The sequence below is a fragment of the Zalophus californianus genome, chromosome 11, assembly GCF_009762305.2.
Source record: "Zalophus californianus isolate mZalCal1 chromosome 11, mZalCal1.pri.v2, whole genome shotgun sequence".
Lineage (NCBI taxonomy): Eukaryota > Metazoa > Chordata > Mammalia > Carnivora > Otariidae > Zalophus > Zalophus californianus.
In genome coordinates this window covers 604,231-625,827 of record NC_045605.1, presented here as the reverse complement: position 1 = coordinate 625,827, position 21,597 = coordinate 604,231, and the positions used below count along the sequence as shown (strand labels likewise).

Sequence of the window (21,597 nt, the reverse complement as noted above, 5' to 3'; positions counted from 1 at the left end):
AATAAGGAGTTAATGAGCCAAAATATACAGGGAACTCATAAAACTTAATAGAAAAAAAAAACCAAATTAATCTCATTAAAAATGGACAGAGGACCTAAATAGGCATTTGCCCGAAGAAGACACACCAATGGCCAGTGGGTGCTCAGTATCACCTAGCAGCGGGGCCCTGCAAGCACAGTGAGATGGCCCCCCACCATGTCAGCACGACTGGCCTCGAAGACGGGACAGCAAGTGGTGGTCTGGGTGGGAGAGGCCCTCGTGCACTGCAGGTGGAACAGTAAGCTGAGCGGCCATGGCGGAAAACCGTGGGCAGGTTCCTCAAAAAGCTAAAGACTGGGGCCCCTGGGCGGCTCAGATGGTTGGGCGTCTGCCTTCGGCTCGGGTCATGATCCCGGGGTCCTGGGATCGAGTCCCACATCGGGCTCCCTGCTCCTTGGGAGCCTGCTTCTCCCTCTGCTTCTCTCTCTCTCTCTCTGTCTCTCATGAATAAATAAATAAAATCTTAAAAAAAAAAAAAAAAGCTAAAGACTGAGACACCGTATGATCCAGCAATGCCATGTCTGGATATCTATCTGAAGGAAACAAAAACACGAATTCAAAAAGATCTATGCACTCCCAAGTTCACAGCAGTATTATTTACAGTAGCCAAGATGCAGAAACAACATACATGTGCACCTACACATGGATGGATGAAGACCCTAGGTGTGTATGCACATATAACGGAATATTCCTCAGCCACCGAAAAAACCCAGGGAATTCTGCCATTTGTGGCGACAGGGATGGACCCTGAGGGCATAATGCTAAGTGCGTAAGTCAGAGAAAGACAAAGACTGTTCGATCTCATGCAGTAAGTAAGATTTTAAGACGTGGAATCTTAAAAAGGAAAAAACTAAACTAGAAAAAGAGATGAGGCGGGGTGGGGGTGGGGTAGGGGTGAAGGGAGGGCAACTGCAGGGGGGTGGGGAGGCTGTGAGGTCTCCAAGTCCCGGAGGCAGGACGCACAGCACGACCACTACAATGGGCACTGCTCTAGGGCACAGGTGGGGGTGGTGCAGACACTGAGTCCCGAAGAGTTCTCCCAAGGAAGAGAGGTCTTGTGCTGCTGCTGTTGTTTTTCTAAGTGTATTTATTTATTTAGAGATCGTGTGAGCAGGAGGGAGAGGGAGACAATCTCAAGCAGACTCCGAGCTGAGCATGGAGCCCGACACGGGGCTGGATCCCACAACCCTGAGATCATGACCTGCGCTGAAACCAAGACCCAGATGCTCATGTGAACGAGCCCCCGGGCACCCCTTCTTTCTCTTTTCTATGCACCCCCCCCCCAATTCCCCACTGAGAGAAAGTGTGCCATTGAGTTCAAATAGCAGGCATCAGAATGGCCCAAGTGCAATGGACAAGCTCCCCCAGGAGAACCACCCTCATGATCATGGCTTCTCCCTGCCCCATGTTTTTCCTTTTTATTTTGTATCTACCTAAGATGATGGATGTTCACTAGACTTACTTACGGTACCTATTTCACACTATATGTAAGTCACATCATGGCGCTGCACACCTTAAACTTTAAACTTGTATGTTGTACATCAATTCTACCTCAATAAAACTGGTAGGGAAAAAATCCCAAAACTTTCTGTTCTTTCAATAACCGGTTCAGGTCTCCTGAAACTATCTTAATGATCTTTTACAAAATTGTTACAGCGTTTTACTTACTATCCAATCATTTAAACATTCAAGTTCCTAACACTGATCATGATACTAGGTATAGGGAAACAAAGATGGACAGAAACATTTCAGTTTACAGGGATTCTAAGTCTACAAAATGTTGCTAATTATTTGCTTTGTTTTCCTTTCTTTTATAGACTAAGGCACAGAATAACAAACTCAAGTCACAGATTGGGAAGAAAAGCAGAATATGCGGTATCTATTCTGACATGGGCTGTTCAAGTCTCTCTTCCATCACCGGAAGACAGCACAACTTACGTCTACCAATTAAGGCAGACTCTGGATTGTAATTCAGATCATTCACTTACGTTCCAGGCGCAGCTCGAGTCTTCTGCATCCTTAACTGGTGATTAAGTCAGTACAAATAAAAGAATTGTGGAGATCAAAGGGTAAACTTACACAGAACAGTCCAGTGTCAGGACGAGAGAGAAACCTGCAGACCAACTGTCCCGTTTCATAGACAAGGAAGTGGAGAGAAAGCCAGTAAGCGCCTGCGATGAGACTGCAACACACATTTCCTGACTCACAAGGCAGCATGGCTTCCGCAGGCAACACCCAGACTGATCTCCTAAACCACGGACAGACGGAGCTTGATCTGGGGAGGCCAGAATGAAAGGTGTAGGCACCGCCTACCTGTCCCAACAGCTGCTGACATCAAGGTCACTGGGAGAAGCAGCATCTACAAGTGCTTTGATGCCAATGACTCAGAGGTTGAAAAACAACTCACAGCAAAGCCATTTTATCAGCATCTTGAAGCTCTTCATTAGCCAGGTGACAGGTGCTCACTGTGGACGGTATGTGACCCACATTGGGTGGGACACTTCATGTCCACGTCAGCAATACTGAAGAAAGTGTGCCCTACACAAGTCCCTTTACAAGTAAGCGAAGGGACCTCCTCATTGGGATTCTGAGTGTTTGGTATTTATTTACTATTAACTACTAATAATAACTGCCTTCAACTACAGGGAAAATATCTGGAAGTTACACAAAGGCCTCTCCTGGTCACTCACAGACACACAGCTGTGTTCAGAAGGCGGTCTGGCCTCCAGCTAAGCGGGTAGTGACACGATGCTTGCAGGGTGAGCACTGTCCTTGACCTACTAAGTCCAACCCTCCCTCGCTTTTTAGAGGACAGGACTGAGGTCATGCGGGACTTGACCCCACGCCAGAGACCACGCCAGAGTATCCGGAAGAGGGAGACCTAGAATTCAAGTCCCCTTCCAATCAGCTTTTTCCTCTGCAACCCCAAACCTCTCCCATACCACACCAAAAAAACTAAATCCAAACCGAGCAGTACTATCTGAGCTATAATTCATTTAAAACACTTCCTGAACATACACCAAATGCCAAGTACTGCTGACATCAAAATGAGGAAGACATGGTTCCCGGCCTGGAGAAGGCTCCTGCTAGAGGAGAGCCACAGTGAGGACATCTTAATAAATAAGGGTAGAGAAGGAAGCTCACGGTGCTTTTGGAGAGATTCCTGGTCCAGCCTGGGGAGACAGAGGACACACAGAGGGGGTAACTTCCGAGCCGTGCAATGAGCTGGTTGAAAGGGCAAGAAAAGCACTCCCCAAAGGGGCAACATGAGGTACCTCAGAGGTGGTTTCTGTCCGCTCCAGTAAAGGAGCCCAAGTAGATTTCCACTGAAGCCCTCGGGCTGAAAAAGATTAACATGATTCTCGTGATCAAATACATCTCTAGACATGACCAAGTGCCTCCAGGGATCGAGAGGGCTAAACCAACCATGGTTAAGTCTTAATAAAGATCACATTCTACTCCTAAGAGTCCTGTAGCTAACATGCTACATTAAAACGTTATCATTTAACAAATACTAGGCCAGGGCGCCTGGGTGCCTTAGCTGGATCAGTGTCCAACTCTCGATTTAGGCTCAGGTCATGATGTCATGGGTCCTGGGATCAAGTCCCGCATCGGGCTTCCTGCTCAGTGGGAAGCCTGTTTCTCCCTCTGCCCCTCCCTCCTGCTCTGCGTGCTCTCTCTCTCTCTCAAATAAACAAATAAAATCTTTAAAAATAGTAATAATAAAAATAAACCAAAAACACAAATACCAGGCCAATGGAGATAAACAGAACAATTTTAAAAGTAAGACTAGATCTAAGAATACATGACTCGCCAAGGTAAGAATGGCTACATACCTCTAGATGTGCAGAACATCCACACTATTAATAAGCACGGATATGGTTCAACTTCCACAACTGCGGAAGAGACCATTAGAAAACACTAATGATTTTAATGTTTACTTATTAAGAATCAAATTCTGTAACTCTGATTCCAAATTTAGAAGTCTCTATTACCTCTATATGACAGAAACTTTTACTGATCACCAAAAAATCCCCAAATGCTCTCACATTTCCTATGCTCTTTCCAAGTGAGGAGAGGTCTAGCGGCTTGTTCTTACCAAGGGGCTATGAGAAACTGCTTCTCTTTAGGCCAAAGCATAGACAACAACAGGTGTGACTCTTGCATTTCTCTGTCCTTTCTGTGATGACACTAAAGGGCCACATGGCAATGTCACCCGAGAGATACATCCGGGATGCCTGAGTCACCACGGGGACAGAGCACCCTGGAAAGCCGCCCGATCACAGAAATTATTCTGTGAACGAGAAAGAGTTCAGGCACTGAAATCTCTGGGTCATCTGCTACCCAGCATGACCTAGCTTGTCCGAATACAAACTACAGAAAAGGGCCGCTATTTCATGTGTCCACTCCCACGTCCTTCCTCAAGGGTCTTCACAGGCTCTAAACTTCTCCTCTATCACATCGGAATAAACAAGGGTTCCACATGTTCACTAGGATTATGATCCTGGATGAAAAAGGTAAGGAAGGGCTTAAGTAGACCTTTCTCCAAAGAAGATGCAAAGGTCAACAAGCACAGGAAAAGATGCTGACATCACAGCCCCCAGGGACACAAATGAAAACCACACCAGCTACTGCCTCACACCCATCGGGGAGGCCTACCACCAAAACATGGAAGACAAGGGTTGGTGGGGACGTGGGGCAGTTAAGGACCCCCCACATGCTGACGTGAATGCCCCCTGCGTATCTCAGCAGCTTCTGTTCTACCCTGCAGACGGGCGGTCCACTCCTTATACGTTACACTCCTCTGATTGCATCTCCCTGCACAAACCAGGGCTCTCCTCTCTCGTCCTGCAGCACCTTCAAATTCTGACCCTGTAACAGCTCGTTCAGGAAGCTGTAGGTTGACCACTGGCTGGTGTCCTGTGTGTGACTGTGCCACACGTTAGTGGTTTGGGGATCACCATCAGAAAGGGCTCATATTCCTTTAATGCACTGCTTTGGGGAAACAATCTCAAGTTTCCTCCATATCCTCCAGCACGGTGTTTTGCCCACCGTGGTCACTTTAATAACTTAAAGAAACGCATTCTTCAAAGTGTAATAAAAACGACACATACAAGACAATCTACCAGAATGCCACAAAGAGCAGTAAGAACAGGCTCTCTTGTGCTATTAGTAGGAGGCAAATAGTTACACCTTTACTGGAGAGCGGTCTGCTTACACCCAAGGACTCACACACGGAGCACAGAGCCTGAAAATACACAAATGTTATCAACCAGTACTGACATCCAGGGTAACTCATTTGGGTTTTTTTTGGTCTTTCTGTTTTTCTCATTCGCTCCCTTCACTGAACCTCCACGACTTGTGCAATAAAAAATATAATTTGTATTTTTTTAAGATTTTATTTATTTATTTGAGAGAGAGAATGAGAGATAGAGAGTACGAGAGGGATGAGGGTCAGAGGGAGAAGCAGACTCCCCGCCGAGCAGGGAGCCTGACGCGGGACTCGATCCCAGGACTCCAGGATCATGACCTGAGCCGAAGGCAGTTGCCTAACCAACTGAGCCACCCAGGCGCCCCTGTATTTGTTCTTAACTATGGACTGATAAAATGGTGGGTAACTGGCAACAGATGTTTCAGATGCCAGTGTGCTGTCCAGAGAACAGTAAGAGAGCCTCTACGAGGGCCTGTCCAGTCTAAGCATTCCAGTGTTGTGCCCCCAATCTGACACCAACACAGAGCTGGGGTCCTTAAACTCGGCACACCCAGGCCATCCCCAAACCACTAACGTGTGGCACAGTCACACACAGGACTTCCTGGACCGAATGAACCACTGCTAAGCAGGACTCAGTTGTAGGTCCTGTTTTGTCAGTTCTTATCTATTACACAAGATTTTCCAGACAGATAAACTGAATCCAAACCTGCCCTCCTTCTGCAGAAACACGGGCTGGCTATCATAAACCTACACTTATTTCAGCTTTCAAACCAGTGGCGTTCTTAGGCTCCTAAAGAGCCCTGAAGCCAGGTATTTACAGATAAGTCAGGATGTTTACTTGCAATTCAGAGATCAAAGCTGCAATCTCTCTTACAAGTCAGCTAAGAAACAACCAAGTGTCTCAGGTTTATGCATGCCCTGTTTTCTCGTGTTACAAAATGGCTAGAATTTAAAACAAACTAAAACCATTAAGAATTCTTACTTCTGACACAGATTGTACTCTGTACTAATTATTCTAAATAATCAAGGATAGTCATAATACACTTAGAAAAGTCACAAGGATGATTTTAAAGCTTTTTAAAGACTTTTCTAAAGCTTTGTTTTACCACAATTCCACAGGATACTCAAATAACTTCTATATCCTAAATAGTAAATGTGTTCCATCTCTTTTTTCATGACTATCATTCTAATTTCTTTTTTTTAATATATCAATTTTTTTAAAGCCCATCTTGTGGCTGGCAGAGAAAACTACTATTAAATATAAATACAAGGTTATAAAATTTTTGTTAAGAGCTACTGAATAATTTTTAGAATAATTCTTTGGTAGAATAAAAGGATGGTAGGAAAAAAAAGACTTCCTAAAAACCCTAAGATAAGAAAACCCCACAAGGGACCTTCTCAGGGGCGGAGAGACCCCGGCACTAACAAGAGCCCAGGCCCCTCGCTCATCAGGGGCCCATCTTCCTTCTGCGAACAGGGGTGTAGTTTGTGTCCTTCAGGAATCCATATTAGCAACTGAATTTAATGATTTTAAAAGGTAGGAGAGACCCAGAAAGATCATTTTAATTAACTCCATACTCTAGCATGTACACTCCCTAATGGGAGGAAATTATCTTCTCCTTTCAAAGTAACATAATTTATTCATCAACTGGACATCGCCTGTGCACATACGTAAGGATCTTCCTATCACTGCTTGAAGGGCCAATCTCAGGGTACTTAACCCCTTATGGAGTTATCACACAAGGCTTATTTTTATATGAGTGATTTAGAATTAAATACTATTAAAGCTAAACTCTCTCATTCTAACTTATTGCCTTTCTTTTAAATTTAGTTGAGTTTTTTACTTTAATTCCAGGGTAGTTAGCTCCAGGTGTACAGCATAGCAATTCAACGGTTCTGTGCATCACCCAGTGCTCATGACAGTAAGTGCGCTCCTCCAGCCCCACCCCGTTCCCCCACCCCTCCCCTCTGTGTTCTTTAGTTAAGAGTCTGGGTTTTTGGGTCTCTTTTTGTCTTTGTTCTTCTTTTTTTAATTCCACATGAGTGAAATCCTACGGTACTTGTCTTTCTCTGACTGACTTATTTCACTTAGCATAATGCACTCTAGCTCCATCCATGTCACTGCCAATGGCAAGATTTCATTCTTTTTTATGTTTGAGTAATATTCCATTGTGTGTGTGTGTGTGTACACACATCTTTATCCACTCACTAGTCAGGCACACTTGGCTGCTTCCATAATTTGGTGATGGTAGATAATGCTGCTATAAACACTGGGGTGCATGTATCTTTTCGAATTACTGTTGTAATATTCTCTGGGTAAATACCAGCTGTGACTGGATCGTACGGTAGCTCTATTTGCAATTTTCTGAGGAACCTCCACACTGTTTTCCAGAGTGGCTGCACCAGCTTGCATTCCCACCAACAGCGTAGGAGGGTTCCCCTTTCTCCGCATCCCCGCCATCACTTGTTATTTCTTATAGGAAATTATCTTATTTCTTTATAGTGTCAGAATATGGACTAAAATTTATATCTAGAGATGACCAGCAGGAGTGTTCTATTACCTCACATCACAAATCCCCATGAGCTACAGTGAAGACTGTATGAGAACAGTAGCTTCAAGGACACAGCACAATGCCTGGCTAAATATTCATTTATATTTTAGTACAGAACAATGGGTAAGAGCATGGATTCTGGCACCAGCTTGGCAGAGCTGGAACCTGGCTGTGTCACCTATTTGCTATAGGATCTCTGCCTCAGTTTCCACATCAATAAAATGGGGATAACAGAGTTACTGTGAGGATTCACTGAGTGGCTCCATAGGAAGGACTTAAACCAGTTCCTGGCACACAATAAACACTCAACAAATGCTAGTCATTCTTGTTATTACTGTGGATGGATTTTAGGGTAAATCATGCCCGTGAAATTCACCTGGGTAGAGGAAAAGCCAGATGAGGTGTTTCAATCTCATTCAACACCGTGTGAGCATCAGCGGTCAGAGGCTGTGTCAGAAGAAAAATCAGAGCTACAGCCCCACCGAAGCGTACAAGTCCCCGCACAGGACCTTATTTCTCTGTGGCGTGGACCTTCTTTCATCAAATCTAACTCAGGAGCGCCTGGGGGGCTCAGTCAGTTAAGCGTCCGTCTCCTGGTTTTGGCTCAGGTCGTGATCTCAGGGTCCTGGGATTCAGTGCCGCTTCGGGCTCCGCAGGGAGTCTGCTGGACACTCTCTCTCTCTCTGCCCATTCCCCCTGCATTCTTGCTCTAATATAAATGGGTGAAACTTAAAAAAAAAACAAAAACCAAAACTATAGAAGTTGAGATTGGGAGGTTCAAATACTGTCAATACAGTTAGGGAAGAATTTGGGCCACTGTCTGAGCCTTAAATGACTAAAATAAAAAATGGGCAGAGGCTGAAGGGACCTCCTCAGGTGAGCAGCCCTAACAGGGAGCACACACTCGCTGGGGGTGCATGCTGGGGGTGGGGGGGAGGTGGTAAACTGAAACAAGGCCGGAAAGGAGATCTGGAGCCGGGCTTCAGACCCCCATCTCTGGGTGAGTGGTTCCGCTGACTTGTACACTGCTTATACGTGTCTTAACTAATTTATAACAAGCAAATCTGACTCAACCAAGTCAACCTAAGCAAATTTCTCTAAGTGACCTTTCTTAACTACTCGGGTCAGGTGAGAGGGCTTCTCTTCTCTCTCTCTCTGGTGGACCATGATTTTGCAACCACTTTTGTCCTGAAAGAATCCAAAATACTCCGGGCATCAAAGCACTGCAAATTTTGAAAAGCATAAAGGACAAGATGAATAAGCAAAGGAGCAGAAAAAGTAGAAAATACACAGAAAGCAGCTTGGATCTGAGAACAAGAATCCTGAATCTTGCCCATCAAATGCAGGCCTGTGAGGCTGTGTTTGGACTGTGAACAGTTCAAACTAACAGGTTGAAAGATATGGTCAACCTTTTACAAATATTTCACACCTCCCGGATGAACCTACTGCTCACGCTTCCCACCAACTTTTCTGTGCCTTCTTTATTTTCTCAGTTCAGTACTGACGGTTTCTAGGGTTTAAGTTTGCAAAAGGATGAAAGGAGTTTGGCGGTACGTTTACCACATGTTTAAAGTTGGTCAGGGCTAACGCTACCACAGAGACTTCTTTCCGCACCTGAAGACAACTTCTGGAGGGGCAGGTCTCCCGCACCAGTGCTGCTGGCCCTCCAGAACTCCTTCGCCAACTCTGAAGAAATGGTGCACATCCCCCTCTCCTCCCCACAAAGAAACAGCTGCCTGTCCACTCAACTGACGTACAAAATCAACCAGGGTATCTGGGATTCTGACCAATTACTGGAGAACATCATGAGCACTGAGCGGAACTCCAATCCTTAAGCAGAGTACCTCTATTCTTAGGGAACAGCAGGGTTTGGTTCAGTTGGCAACACTGCGGGCCTCGGGATCAAGAGGTCACAGTGTCACATTTCACACAAGAACTCCAGTTTACAACCCGTGCTGACACTCCTGCAGAATCATTGAAGAGGCATTAAATGACAGTCCCATCAAAAACCAAGTATCCCGCAAAACTTCAAACCTCGAAAGACAACATGGAAACAAAACTGGACATACCAACAGTTCCTTTAAACAACAGCCCATGTGCCTAGAAACAGGAGAGAGAAAGAGAGTGCGAGTGACTAGGTTTTGGCCAAACGTAGGATAAATGAATTAGATTTCATAACAACATTGGCATTTGCTCTCAAACACTGCCCTGGTTCCAAAGAGAGTGGAACAGCATGTGCAATAAAGATCTCATTAACAGTCAGCTCTGGTGTCTAAATATTTCTATTAAATAATTGAGCCTCACACCAGGGTGGGGGGCTAAAAATATAGGAAAAATTTTTGCAGAAATGAGAGGCTGTATCAAGAGATTTCATGTAGACAATCCACAAGCACACGACTCAGACAGGGCGGCACCAAGTGATTAACAGCCCTTTACAAAAATAGATAAATAATGTTGCAATACACACGCTCTCATCTGAAACACTAGGCTGAATTCCTGAAAGCAGAAGCTGATTCTGTACTTTAAAACAGGCATCCTAGCACAATCAGTAAACCTCATTTAAAATTTACACAACAGGTATCTTAATGTAAAGAACACCAGAGTTCCTAAAATGTCAAGAGGTAACTTTCCTTAAATAAAACTATGTTTTCCCTACTTAAAGTTATACGATGAAATATTTTCCTCCCATGGAAATAAGCCAGCCCTAAGATCATGTTAAAAACTCTATCACTTGAACTAATTTTGGGCATAGTTGGGGAAATATGTAAATAAAGTGTAAATAAAGTTTTCTAATGCCATGAATTTTTAGCTTTCATTTTCCATGGGCTTGTCTGTTATCATGATTTCCAGTGCTCGAAGAGCTTCTGTTAGGACTCCTGACCACAGGTCTGGAGCCAGAAGGCAGAGGGGAGGTCATGCCGCCCCCCGCACGCACGCACGCACGCGGACTGCCAAAGCTGGAGGGCCTCCCAGGCCACACCTGACAGGCTGTGGCGCCGGCTCCGCATGTCTTTACGACCAAGCCCACTTTGTCTTCATCAGGTACTATGAACAAAGCCATTCCTGTTGCTTAACATTCCCAGAGGTGGGAAATTCCAAGCAGGACAGATCCACTAAGGAAATGACCATGATGAGTGTCCATTTGAACCTGCTACTGTTTTCAGTTATTTTGTAAGAGCAGGACGACACGAGCCTAAGTGAAATCCTTACGGACCAGGCACTGACATGTAATCTGTTGGACTGAAACACTGATTTTCAGATAAAGCAAGACGTCCGTGCAACCTCCTCTCTCTTAGCACCTGCACTACGTGACTGGCTCTTAGCAGTAAAAAAACCCGGTCACACAGGACGAGAGAGGCTCCATTTGCAGCTGGAGCAGCACTCTCACAGGCTCCACTGCACACACAGACGTAACAAGGACACCTCGGTCAAGCAGCAGTTGGGCGTGGTGGCAGGAGGGGGGGCGCTGAACTGCCAACCCTGTGACATGAAAATCCACCGTTTCACAGCTCAGGGCATGTGTTTAAGCGTATGAAGGAGGACGTAAGTGTACATGAAATCTACAAACTCTTCTCACTTCTTTCAGCAACTATTTGATAATCACAGTCCCTCAGGAAGCTTTCGTAGGAGTAGGTAATTCATCCTCATTGGAGTCATTTCTTCTAAGGAACACGGTAAAGAAATTTAAGCACACAAAAGGCAGATGAAACATCTTTTTTTCTAGGCAAAAATAAGTAAATAAATAAAGCATCCTCTATTAGTTCACCAAGTGTTTGTTAAACACAAAATGAGTACTCAATATCGAATGCGCCTCTATGGGAAATACAGTGTAGACTTAACTCATTCTACCAAGAGATTTGTTGCAGGACCAAAACTAAAAAACTTTTATAATCGTGAGGAGATAGCTATCGACTGAACAGAAATAGTGAGTGGTGAATCTGTATGTCTCCTCACCTCTTCAAGGAAGACGTGCCCTCTACACGACACATCCGAGACCACACAGAGCGCTAGCGGTGAGGCCTGGTGAGCGCTCCTACTAAGTTCTCACACAGCGAGTCTCCAACACACAACGACCCTGACGGTAAAGGAGTAACACCAGTAAGATCAAAGGGGGTACACACAACACACACTCAAAAGGAAGTGTCTTCCTGTGTTTTTCTCTCAAATTAAAGCTTCATGCAAATCACTACCCCACTCACAGAACATCAGCCTTCTTCCACACCCTGGGATGAAGAAAGCACCAAAATACCATCAGCAATTGGTATTACCGCCTACAATGGGTGTAAAGAAAAAACTCTAAGTTACACTTGACAATCAGAACAGTCCAAAATTAAATCAAAACAGTAAAGAAGAGACCCCCAAAGATTTGGAAAAAGTGTGGGGCTGCTGTGCAGCGGCCCGGCCAGCCACAGCCAGCACTGCCCATGGGAAGCAGGAGTCGCTCCCGGGGCAGCCTCGGAACTCGCCGTGTCTGCGCTAACAGGAGACACCAATGAAAGAGCCAAAGGTTAAATCTGCAATTCTCGTTTCTAGTACCTTTAGATAATAAGCAACTAGTGACATGTCGGCATTTTCTCAAACAGAAGCAGTATTTATTAAAATCAGTGTGCATTCTTACCAAAACTAATCACCGATTCTTCATCTGGAAAGGTCAGCCCTGTCTTCCCTAACTCCATCCCTAAATATCAATTCCATCTTCATTCCTACCTAAACCCCTTCATGTCAGCGTCTGAGCTTTTTTACTTCCCTTTTCCTCCCAAGTAAGTCACAATAACAAAAACCCCTCCTCTAAAAATACCCCTCCTGTTGCCCAAGTTACTGTTTTTGCTCAACAGTGGTTAATTATCTGGTAAACTTAGTATACTTTATGTTAAACAGAAAGCACTGTAAATACAACATCAGGTCGGAAAATACTTTATATAAAGGCCTGGGCAGTCACATGAAGGTGCTCACGGAGCTCCAGAGTTTGAGATCACACACTGCAATCTGCGAAGTCCACGGAGGAGGAAAGCAAGGCTCCTGGGGGCAGGGGAGTCAGTCAGTGACATGACTGGACATTTGCTACAGGCCAGACCCTCCGCTAAGTGCTGGAGACAGAATGCTGAACTGAAAAGGGCCTTGCTGGGGAGCAGGGGGGCGGCAAACAATCAGGCAACTGAAATTCAAGAGGGAAAGTTTTTTAAACCAGATGCAGATTGTGAAGTTACTAAACCACAAATAGAGCAAAGTCAACAAAAGGATTCACTATTCAGTGTAGAATAAAATCCTTCTAAACAACCAAAGACCAAACTGCCCCACAAACCTCCAACACAGCAATCTCTTCTTTTTCTGGGTTACCAACACAGACGATGTAGGGCGTTCCCCACTGTTTAGCTCATGCCGTCTGTAACTGTTCCCACACACCTCGCCTCCTAACTGAGGACAGGGACCCTGTGGCTGTCAGTCCTGTTCCTAGCTCGGAGCACGGCACCGAAGCCTTCAGAAGGCAGCACAACAGAGGCAAAGGACTCGGTATTTCTGAAATGACTGTGAAAGACGCTGAAAAGCAATTCTCAGCATTTTTTGGTGAGCAGTTAATACGTGCTCGCTCTATGGCGGGTGTGTGGGGGGGTACAGTAAGTCTGTAGGTGAAACCCGACTCCCAGCAAGGCCCATGGGAGGCCAGAAGAGGGGACCATAAGGCAGACTTGGGGTAGGAAAAATCTGGAAAGACACTCGAGGGGGGGATGTGTATTTCATCTAAACAGTTCCTGGAAGGGGAGCGGGGTGAGGAAATCCAAAAAGCAATTCCCAAAAGCCACCACTCTGCTAATGACAGAAATGTCCAAAATCTCAGCTTAGGTTAAAACTAAGAAATTTCTCTGGATTGTAACTGCCACCGTGTAGAGTCTCACTATTTCACACAATCTAACTGTGGAACTCAAGGGGATTACTCAGAGAGTAGGGTGCCCCGTCACGTGGGGGACACCCTGCGTTCTTCCATGTCAGGGGTGGGGGGAGGGGAGAGCTGCAGACACAGTAAGTTAGGAAATACTTACCTCCTATAGATAAATGTCCGTGACTAGAAAACCATTTCAAACAGCCTATGTTATCATAGCTACAAATGTCAACACTTTCAGAGAATTAGAATTAAAAGCAGATTTCAATTCTTGTAACATAAATCCTGATTTTATGAATTGATGCTTTCCTGAAATTAAAATTACAGGTATTACTAAAAACCATTTTTCTCATTTAAAATTTTCCTGAAATTGAATGAACAGTGGGAAAATTGATTTTTTTAATAGGGTGGAGAATACTGTGGAACAGTGTGTGAATTTTTTATAGAAAAGCTACCAAGTTCTAAAAGTTTGACAGGAAAGAAAGGTTGTAAAATTCACAGATTAGAAGTGTCCTGTTGAAGATAAAACTGCTATTAATTTTATCCTGAGCAGAAGGAAGCTCACTCGTTTTCAGTTCATTATTGCTGTCATTTAAGCAAATATAATTTCCAACAACATTCCGATAACCTAATTTCATTCAATGATGACCAAAAAAACCACATATGAGATTGTTTTATTTTCTACCAATATTAAAAAAAAACCAAAAGGGGCACCTGGGTGTCTCAGTAGGTGAAGCATCTGCCTTTCGCTCAGGTCATGATCCCAGGGTCCTGGGAGCGAGCCCCACGTCAGGCTCTCTGCTCAGTGGGAAGTCTGCTTCTCCCTCTCCCCACCTCTCCTTGTGCTTTCTCTCTAATAAATGAATAAAATCTTTAAAAACACTATACACACACACACACACACACACACACACACACACACACACACACAAACTCACCCCAAAACTCTATGGAAAAATGAATGTTTTCATAGGTAAGCCAATCAAACTCCTCCCAAACACAGACTCCAGGTCTAAAGGATGTATACATTAAATTGGAATTCCTTTGATAGACAAATCCCAACATCTGTTTTTGTGAGGTTAAGCAAAACTGCCAGACAAGTTCTGCATTTGCTAAGACGACCTGAATTTAAGCAACTACAAGGGAGTGGGGGCCGGGGGGTCACTATATTCCTGGATGCTGAACAGTTTCCTTCTAACCCACATCCTGGCTTGTAGCAGCAGACCCGGGCTCTCGCTGCACACAGGCCGCAGGGCGGGGGCCGCAGGGGCCGCAGGCAGATCAGATTCACCGCCTGGCTCAGCAGCTTTGCCCTGATGGCTTCAGATTGCAGGCCTGAGGAAATGCTCCAGAAATAGCGGCTCTTTTTTCTTGTAAAGCCTCCTCATAGACCTAATACAGCTCCACTACCAAAAATGGAGGGGTCACCATAGACTTTTCCCCTTTTTTTCAAGTCCCGAGAACAACTAGGGATATCCTGCTAACCATGTTACTCATTTTGGGAGTATGAATCACAGGGCCAAAATCTGATTCACGGTTTAAATTCAACTTTTAGATACCATAAATTACAGTGAACTAAACCATTTTTGTAACTACTCAATTCACGAAGAGGAAAATAACTGTTTCTAGAGGCCTCGGTTCTGAAATCAAGGAGAAGGTCTTCACTAACTCCTCACGCACTCGTTCAGACAGGTGGGACGGGCCACAGCCGAGCAACATTGGCACCCAGACGCACCTCCCACCGCACATCACTCGCTTTTAGGTGTACTCACATACACACGTATGACTTCATCATTCAGACAACTCACTGGTCTGTAAGGAACAAAACCTCAATGAATAAAGTCAAATCTACCAGCAAGAACAATGAAGATTTTTCTCACCTCGGTGGAATTTGGGTAGGGAGAGAAAGCAGCACCGTAATTAAATCAAACACTAGGCGGTACCTGAAGGCCATGCTCGTTTCTGCTGCGGTTTTCCATGTGGATCCGAAACTATATTAATACAAAACTAAATAACTTAAAAGTAACTTAAAAATTAACTTAAATAACTTTAAAAAGAACTTAAAAAAAACTTAAAATAAATAAAACACGAGAGACAAGTTTTAGAGGATGATTCGAATCAGACCCTAACCGGAATTCACGATCTTGAACACAAAACCCTCAAGTGTAACCAAGAAGCCCGTATTCTGTCTAACCCACTGAGTGGTTTCAAAATAACCTGGCTGATCAGACGGTGTCCAAAAAGGGATACACTTATCAACTTATATTATATTATTCACAAAAAATGAGATTTTACTTAATAAACTGTTTTCCAGTGTGATTATGTCCCCCTCTGAATTTTTTTGACCCCAGATGGTAATTCATCTATCCTGCACATCGTTTTTTAAAACTTCCCATCTAAGTGTGGTGGACAAACACATGGGCAAGGTATTCTGCAGCTCTTCCCATCAAGGAGCACTCTACTTCCCAAGCCCCCAAGTCTGGGCTGACCGTGTCTGGAGCTTAGACCAACAGGACCTCTGAGCGCAAAAGAGAGGTCTCAGGAGCACACAGCAGGAGGGAAGCCACCTCCGAAGCAAACGGACCTCAGAGTGAAACACACCTTGCAAGCACGTGGGAGAAATCCCGGGTCCTGCGTCCGCCCCCCAGCTGGAGACTTTCTGCCCTGGCAGCCCAGCATACCCAGACAGCCTGCAGCAAAGGGCCCCCACGTGCTTTACTGCGGGAGCTGTGATCTGACTGTGATCTGAGCGGCTGCAGATGCCGCTGCTGGTGACCGGACTCATTTCTCCACCACCAGCATTCCTGAACTACGGATGGACTCTGGAGCCACGGTAAACTTGGAGTTAAAGAATTCAGAATGTCCTGCCCCCACAAAACTTTAATAAATTTAAAATCCTCGAGTGTTTTAAAAGACAAAATTTATGGGTGCCTAGGTGGCTCAGTCGGTTGAGTGTCTGCCTTGGGCTCAGGTCATGGTCCCAGGGTCCTGGGATCAAGCCCCGCGTCGGGCTCCCTGCTCCACGGGAAGCCTGCTTCTCCCTCTCCCACTCCCCCTGCTTGTGTTCCCTCTCTCGCTGTGTCTCTCTCTCTGTCAAAAAATAAATAAAATCTTAAAAAAAAAAGATAAAACTCAGTTTCCACAGTAACTTATACTGATGATAGGCAGAATATTAGATTTGTTTTACAACTTATTTACTTTTTTAAAAGATTTTATTTGAGAGACAGAGAGAAAACGCACACGTGAGCAGGGGGAGGAGGACCGGAGGCAGAGGGAGAAGCAGACTCCCCGCCGAGCAGGGAGCCCGATGAGGGACTCGATCCCAGGACCCTGGGACCATGACCTGAGCCGAAGGCAGACGCTTAACCAACTGAGCCACCCAGACATCCTCGTTTTACAATTTATTTTAATAAACTGATAAATAAGCACTCAAATGTTTATTTGGTTTTGGTAACATAAAATGGACTAAACTGATTCTGCTTGTCTGAAATGAATTCTAAAGTTTAATTTAAAAAAATTCTTTAAATCTCTGAAAGTTTTAGGTATCAGCAGCTTTCCAATACAACTTTAACAAGTAAAAACCAAGGGCACCTGGCTGACTTAGCTGATGAAGCATGTGACTTGATCTCAGGGTTGTGAGTTTGAGCCCCACACAGAGTGTAGAGATTACTTAAATAAAGGAAACTTTAAAAAAATAATAAAATAGGGGCTCCTGGGTGGCTCAGTCAGGTAAAACTCTGCCATCAGCTCAGGTCATGATCTCAGGGTCCTGGGATCGAGTCCTGCATCGGGCTCCTTGCTCAGTGGGGGGCCTGCTTCTCCCTCTCCCTCTCTCATGAGTACATAAATAAAATCTTTAAAACATAATAATAAAATAAAAAATAAAAAGCAAAAAATTGTAATTCCTTACACCATACTTTGTTATTAATTCTATTTGTGCAGCATATGAAATAATGTATGAAAAGGACCCATGTTCACTTCTCATAATCCTGATAAAGTTTACGTGGTAAAGAAATGGACGGTAAGCTGCATTTAAACAGTCCCAGAAAAATGGAAAGAAACCCCTTCAACTAGCAGTTTCTGATAAATACTGTCAAAAGATAGCAACAAAACAATCTTAAAATAGGCTGTAACATCAAAATAAACTTTCAAAATGCATACAGGATAAAACTGTATTTGACAATGTTCATGTAATGGGCGGTCCTCACTTTTAAAACATTTTTTTTCCAAGCAGTGAATCAGACCATTTAATGGTTTTTCAAGTGTTATGATATTGGAACTGTTTTTTTGTTTTGTTTTAATGCCCAAAGTCAGGGTACAGATTTAACCAGTGAATAGGCTCATTTTGATGAAGGGAGGGAGTCTGTCAAAGACACAAATGTCATTCAAGAGGAGAAGGGCACACCCTTTAGCGGCTCCCAGAAAACCTGCGTGCACCTCTGTCCTGACTCCCCACTGGTCCACCTCCACAGACACGGAGTAGAGAATGCTAAGTGCACTCGCACGACTGGATGAGAGCCTTTTCAGGGCCCCCTGCCACCACCTCCTTACTTCTCCCCTGGACTCCCAGACATCTTCTCCTCACTGGTATCACTTTCCAACAACACGTTTACTCCTTCAACTAATTCAAAAGCAGTCAACTATTCATTGTCCATGGAACAAACCTGTAATAACTTAACATAAAACTACTGTTCATTTGCACCCAGAAAACATGCAGTACTTTTTTAGTAGCCTTAGTTATCTGAGTTTAAGAACAATCTCAAACTTATAAAATTAACTTCAGAATACAAAAAGTAAATCCTCTAGCATCTTTTTAGGATGGAGTTGAGTAGCCCCAGTAATTATGCAGGGACTATAGGCATTCATCAGGCTGGCCATCAAGCAGTGGACTCTGAAATAAATGAGCAGTCCAAGGGATGTCATCCGCCAATAAATACAGCAAGAACAAAGAGGGCAACATCTACCTTTAGTGAGCTTATACTGAGTTAGCCTCAGCAGGTTCTCCAGGGAGAGAGTCAGCAGTGAAAAGACTAACAAGAGGACGTGCAAGAAATCGGGGTCTTGAGACCCCTCCAGTCCTGACTGACATAGTATGAATTTGGTCCCAACTCCACAGAGTGGGACCCAGCGAACCCTTAAAACAATGTCTGCTCCCTAAATCCACTAGGCAGCTATTTACGACATTAAGAGACCTCTAAGCATGTCTACTGAGCTCAAAGAAAGATAACAAAGAAGAGCAGGGAGAAAGACCATTAGCTACATCAATGTGAGCGACCCAACACACACCATCCAGAACCGAGTGGGTCTTTTTTGAGGAGAAACACCCTGTGTTTACACAACTGGAGTCAGGGAGTCAGGCTACTGAAAGGCCGTGCCAATTCTTACCTACAGTGTGATGGACACGAACTGGGAACTCAAACGCACACGCACAAAGGACGTGCTTTGTCTTCAAATAGAGGACAGTGATCTTAATTCCACGTATCACTGTCTAGCTAACAGTGTTCATTTTGTCACCCAGAAGGGGCGATCTGTACCCGTCCTAACAGGAAGGTCTGCACACCCTCCAGCTGGGAGGGGTTAAAAATGATCCTATTACATCATCTGGAGCCCATCCAAACTACACGATTTCGGAAACATAACCTATATCAGTCTGAACATGTGTAGAGGAAAAACAGAAACATCTGTATTTTGGCCAACTCTTCCCCAGAGGGCCTTTAAAAAAAAAGTTATGCAGGAGGGTTCAGTAAATTTTAACTGTGACCCCCAGTACTGGTAAGGATTAGTTCCAGGCAGGTCTCAGAAATCTCCATTTATTTAGCTCTCTCCTAACCTTAGCATTTGGCTACTTTTAATACACATCCCTACTCTACATATTTAAACTAAGATACATTGATTCTGTTCCATTCTTCTACACCACACAACAGTTTAATACCTTTTCCAATCCAGAATTATCCACTTTTTTGGTATCATTTCACACTGTTCTCTGATGGCTAGAGCGCTCTGGTCTGGTTTTGTATTGGTCATTTAGGATTTTATGTGGTTTAAAAGGTTTTCCTCCTCTTCTTCCACAAAGGATTTCCATACGTAACTGCTTTTTACCTAATCAAGGCAGAGGCTGCTGACAAAGTGGAACTGGATAAATTCAATGATGTTAATGACAAAGGGGCTTAAACACATCTCAGTCACTACTATGGGTGAATCCATTTCAAACTAAACCCAATTTTCATGAAATTCTAACCACTTACCTCTCCACGGTTATATTCACAGGTAGAAAATATTCTATGTTGTTTTATTTTATGACATCTACAATAACCTACTGAAGAATGAGCACTTGCCAGGGAAAGCAGCTGCCAAAACTAAGATAAAACCAAGTCGTATACCTCTGGGGTTAACCTATATAAGTACACTAATAACATCTAATCAATTTAGATATGCACAAATGTTTCTTTATTCTAAACACCATCTATACTGATGCAAACAGGGGGAGGAAGACACGAGGTAACTCTGTAAGGTTGTTTAACTTTATGGCCCTGTATACCAAAGACCTCGAAAGGACCTACGGCAGGAGCATCTCCATGGTCACATGCAGGAGCAGGAATCGGGTCTCCCATGCTCTGTCCCTGCACACGACTGCAGAATCCAAGCCCTTTGAACAAAATGCCTATTACCTTGTTGTCAAAGTATACAGTTCCCCCTTTAGGAAAATCTAACACATGAAGATATAAACTAGCACAACTGTCACTAAAGGGAACAGATTAATTGAATTAATCATCTGTCTAATAAAATCATTTAATGAAGTATTCATTAAAAAGTGATCCTGCAGGGGCACCTGGATGGCTCAGTCAGTTAAGTGCTAGACTCTTGGTTTCGGCTCAGAGGATGATCTCAGGGTTGAGAGATCGAGCCCCCCGTTGGGCTCCATGCTCAGAGTGGAGCTGGCTGGAAACTCCCTCTCCCTCTGCCCCTCCTGTTCATGCGCTCTCTCCCTCTCTCAAATATATAAATAAATCTTTAAAAAAAAAAAGTGACCCTGTAATACGTAGGTCGAGTCATATGAAATTGTCAGTAGTCACTGTGTGGAGCGTAGAAGCCTGGCAACTTTACATAGTCAACCTAATAATTACAAATTGGATTCATAAAGATTTATTTTACCTACAACTTTTTATAAAAAACTATTGCACACCCCCTCCTGTCCCAAGCAGGAGATGGAAACCGATGTTCTAGAGAAACAGACCCAGAGGCTCTGGATTCAGACACCTGGTACGGCCAAGAGCAGGGACGAAGCCCCTGACTGCCCAGGCTGTTGTGCCCTGAGCCCCAGCAGTCAGCCTTCCCTACCACCGTCAGTGCTCCTTGTTAGGGAGAGGGCAGCAGGTTTTTACCTGCAGGAACTGGCCATGCCAGGAGAACGGGCATTTAGGGCCCCACACAACTTGAGGGCCCGGCTGGTCCCAGTTTTACCACACTCTACAGTGAAGCCCACTTAAGAAATGAAAGCAGCAGAAGAAAACTTCAAAAGAAACACCCAGGTGCACCTGGGTGGCTCAGATGGTTCAGTGTCTGCCTTCGGCTCAGGTCGTGATCCCGGGGTCCTGGGATAGAGCCCTGCGTGGGCCTCCCTGCTCAGCGGGGAGCCTGCTTCTCCCTCTCCCTCTGCCCCTCCCCTGGCTCATGCTCTCTCTCTCTCTCTCAAATAAAATCTTTAAAAAAAGAAACACTATGTCAACAATTTATAAAAAAAAAAAAGGAAAAAAACCCACAAAAAACACACCCACTATAAAATCCTCAGATATTCTATCACTACATCCATGAAATAAGAATGGCATGTTATTAAAAATAGCAAAGGAACAATGAGCTCAGAAAAAGAATCCCTGGAAATTTAGAATGATGAGCAGCTTTTGGGGAAAAAAACAAAA

At 44.3% G+C, this 21,597-nt stretch overlaps 1 protein-coding gene and 1 pseudogene across 9 annotated transcripts in view; both read right to left on the bottom strand.

Moving 5' to 3' along the window:
• The window catches only part of YAP1 (Yes1 associated transcriptional regulator), a 111,710-nt gene that overhangs the window by 78,252 nt on the left and 11,861 nt on the right, over nt 1–21,597 (bottom strand). The gene's annotated exons all lie outside the window — the stretch shown is intronic.
• Nucleotides 1,323–1,450, bottom strand: LOC113915637 (annotated as a pseudogene).